Raw genomic sequence first — 4,502 nt, 5'->3', positions numbered from 1 at the left:
ATCTCATTTTTATTCTGAACATTCTTCAGCTGGATCTTAAAGACTATTGTTGTGTTTTCTTTTTCTAGAAATTCTCAATATCAATTGACACTTCCCTTCATTTAATAGACAAGTTAAAAATTTCAAGGCCAGAGGGTTTTTTTTTTATTACATTTTGATGGCTGTGATTTCTGGTTTTATAATATCATTAATTAAAAATATTGTTTGTGTTATGTTTCTTTATGTACTTTATCAAGGTATGCCTATTTTGCCTATGAATGTAAATTCTAGGTAATTTAATAAATAATTTTGTGAAATTTCAGCTGGATCAAGAAGTTGTGCTACACACTATTATTTCTGTATTTCAATTTTTCTTTAAATTAATTGTAACTTTTTTCTATATGAACAGTTACCAGATTATGGGCTATATACTTTTTCATAATTTTTTTAACCACAAACACAAATTATGGAAAAATAAGATTTGCTTTGTTTAGATGGTTTGGGGTCTGAATTTCTTGTTTTTTTTTTTTTTTTTTTAATTTAAGAAAATCTCAGTTCGTTGTTATAAGTATTTTCTTGCTATATTTGCCTGTCATCCACTTTTTTTTTTCTTCTGAAATTCTCATCATTCTTGACTTACTCATACTTTTGTTGTCGTCTTTTATGTGTCGTAGGGTTGTGGTTTTATTGGGATCAGTCCTAGTTTTCCCCTTTTCTAGAGAGTAAAGCCAGTAGTTGACTGATAGAGTCTGATCCAGTCGTCTAATTTGTAATATTTAAATGTCTAAGGTGACATTTGATAGCCATTATTGTTGTTGAGAACAGTGGACAAAGGTCACATAAGAGAGGCTGAGGAGGGAGTTGAACATCCCTTTACATAAGTGGTTGGGAAAGCCACACAGAATGATTTTTGCACAAACACTTCAGATGGGTGAAGGAATGAGTCGTTTGGATAAATGAGGCAAGAATGTTCCTGGAACAGCGAGGGCTAGCCGAGCATGGGCCGTGGGTCGAGCGTGGGCCGAGGCCCTGCAGCAGCAGAAGGCCCACGCTTGGATGCCTAAACACCAAATTTTACTCTTCCAAGTCCTAATGATCCTTGACTATAATGTTCTTCGGGTCTCTGATGTTTCAATGTGAACTTTGTATTCTACCTCCGAGTCCTCAGATAAAGATCTCAGAGATAGTTTTGGGCTATTTATCTGAAGCTTTATGGCCACAGTGGACATTTTTGTTATTGCAACATACACATCAGTGAAGAGTACCTTGACTAACGAATATCCGTAAGGCACAAAACATCCACTCTCTAAACTTAGAAATGGACAGTGCCCTTTGAGTTCCCTGAAAGGATTTGGTTTAAAACAGCTGTATCTTTTAGAAGCACAAAACTATAGCAAACAAAACCAGAAAACTGTGTGGCAAAGAAAGTGGCAGGAAATGAGGGTATGTCTGAGAGAAAGTAAGGATGGTGTTTAATCTGTAAACAGAAGGGCAGAATTTAAGGATGGTAACAGCGAAGGGACAAACTTTGTATCTCTACCGGGGAATTACTTCTGCCTTCTCTACGTAGTCTATTTGAAACACTTGAACTTCCTCTTTCCCTTTTCCATTTTCCTCTTTAGGTTTCGTTTTCTTGAGCCCAGCTGTCACAGTGAAATCTGTCTAAGTCACAATTCACATGGAAAACTGAACCGTGCATTGTAAAATAGGACACAAAACAAAAGACTTCATCCGAGCTGAGCTCAGCGCTCTTACTCAGCCCAGCGCAAACCCTTCAGAAGTGTTTCGCACAGCCTGGGACAGTTCCATATTCTTAGTGTGCTATTGCCCCCTGCTGTTCATGTGGCAGCATTGACTCCAGCAACGAAGGCTTCAGAGTACTCTGTGTTTACAGCTTGCTCTCAGAAAAGTTAAGGAAGATTTGAACAGACCATTTCAGAGACTCCGTATAAAAGAAACGATTAGATGTTTCTGTCTTGTTTTGGGCGCTTTTCGGTTTTGTTTTTGCTTCGTTTGTCTTGTGAATTCAGTTCTCCTTTCAAGTTTATGAGGGAAGCAAAACACAAGGTCAGTAAGGTAGCGTAAAAACAGCCAGGAGTAGATTTAAAAAGTAAGGTGGAGGCAATATAAGTGCAAAAGGAGTCAGCAACAGCGACGTCCATGCAGTAAGGACAAAGCAGTCAGTCCCGTACAACCCTGTCTCCTTCCCTTAGGTGCCCGAGTAGAAACACATTTTGTGGAGTATTTTGGGTGGGCCGTTTGTGAACTTCACTTTTGCTGCTTATTTCTGGATTTGGTCACAGATGTTCCTCAAAGCGATTAGGATATGGACTGGGGCCTCTACAGCAGGTCCCCTGCACACAATCCATGGATCTCATTTCCTGAGTGGTTGTTAGACATTCAAGCATGTCAGAGTGTGTCAGCCACGAGCAACAGCAAGGACCTGAGCAAGCTCAGGAGTTGCATGTTACGGGTTCCAGGCTTTCTCACCCTGACTTGTGTGGGTTCCTGCAAACCAGCACCCAGTCGGATAAAGCAGCAGGTACCAGGATCCGCCAAGTGGCCTAAGGCTCTGTGGAAGCTAGAGCCTTACTCAGCATTTGAGCCAGCTAACTGTCTTTCTCTGTGTGTCACGTGGTAAGAGCCAACTCTCCAGCCTTCTACCGGTCTTGTCATGCTGCTAATGATTGAGCATTTGCATTTCGGCCTGTTCACATCCTTATTACATCTGTGTAGAGCACCTAAGGAAGGCTCGGTGAGAAATAACAAGTTTGATTCCTTTCCACAGACCTGATGACCGTGAAGCCCATGTTTAAAAGAGAGCTTACACTTAGGATTTTAGAATAATTATCTAGTTTGCCATTGTTATACTGTGCAAAGTTTACAGTTTCCTGGCACTTGCTTCTGTTTTTTGGTCATTTACAACCCAAATGGTTCCCAATGAACTGTCTTACTTAATTTGTAAATTGGATATCTTTTAAAAAAAGAATAAAGAAAAACTGCAAGCATTAAATGGTAAAATTTCATAAGTTAGTGAGCCACAAACCTTCTCTCTAAGCACCCTACAGGATGTTCGCTTCAGTTAAAGTTTCATTCTTTTTTTTCCTTCTGAGCTCCAGGGACTCACAGAGAAAGCTGATCCTGTTTCGGAAGGCCCATAGATGGATACAGTTGCAATGGATAATTGTGATTCCAAGATGCTGAAGATGCTGAAACTCTGTCGTTAAATAACCCCCATGCATAGATGTGTATGCACAATGCCCATACATGTAAAATATCACTTAATTGTGTGAGTATATGCTTGAATGTGTGTGCACCATATGCATACAGGAGCCCATGAAGATCAGGGTCCACCTGGATAGTTATGAATCTCTGTATGGGTACTGGGAAGTGAACCTGAGTCTTCTGCAAGAGCAGTAGACACTCTTAACCACGGAACCATCTCTCCAGCTCCAGAAAATACTTTAAAAAGAATCTTTATGATGCTTATCTTTAAATAGCATCCCCTCTCAGTTCAATTTGTCCCAGGATTTTAGGTGTTTAAAAATAATTAGCATTCATGAGACCACTTTTTATAATTGATGCAGAGCTGTGCTTATAATCCAGATCTAATTTGTAACTGGAAGGGTCATCTGTTCATCATGTCACATCTATTTTGTGTTTACTGTGAGTACCTTATGAACATTGGATTAGGTTCAAGGCTAACCTTAAAGCCTACTAATACTGGTGCATTTGCTCCAGTTCCAGGAAATCCCACTTGCAGAACAGATCAGATGGGCCTTTCGTACGTTACCTAGGTCTCTGTTGCTCAACTTTTCTCTCGACATTAATGTTGCCGGCTGGTATGAAGGTGGATCACAGTTCAGACTTGCTTGTCTGTGTCCTCAGCAGCCAGAAGTACAAGAGGCAGGACTGGGTGAGGAGATCCTGACATACACAAGCACATTAGCCTGCCTCCTCTTGTAAGAAAGCAAAATATTCTCCTAAAAGCAAGAAACAAAGTGGGCTGGAGAGATGGTTCAGTGGTTAAGAGCATTGGCTGCTCTTCCAGAGAATCTGGGTTCAATTCCCAATTCCCAGCTCGAAACCGTCTGTAACTTAAGTTCCAGTGGATCTGACTCCCTTACAGACATGCATGCGTGCCAAACACCAATGCACATAAAAATAAAAAAATAAAAGATACATATATAGTCTATATAGTGAGATCTAGGGCAGCCAGAGCTACATGACAGGCTCTCTCAAAACAAAATAAAAACCATCCTGCTTTCTCCTTCTCTAGCTGAGGAGCAGTTGATAGCAGATTGGAGAAAGGAAGAGAGTTTCCTTCAGGAGTGGGACCGCTCGTCAGTTCTCTGTTTCAAGGTATGAGTATCAATAATTTGACTCAAATCTCTTCAGGAAGACATGAAGTGGAGAGGATGTTTGTTGGGGAGGAGTCTAGAGGGAGGAGGGAGTGAGCCATGAGAGATGGATACCATCAAATTGTATTATATACATTTAAGAAATTCTTGAACAAATTTTAA

This window comes from Grammomys surdaster, unplaced genomic scaffold, assembly GCF_004785775.1.
Source record: "Grammomys surdaster isolate TR1022 unplaced genomic scaffold, NIH_TR_1.0 126066, whole genome shotgun sequence".
In the NCBI taxonomy this organism is placed as follows: Eukaryota; Metazoa; Chordata; class Mammalia; order Rodentia; family Muridae; genus Grammomys; species Grammomys surdaster.
Note: the sequence above shows the minus strand (reverse complement) of the source record.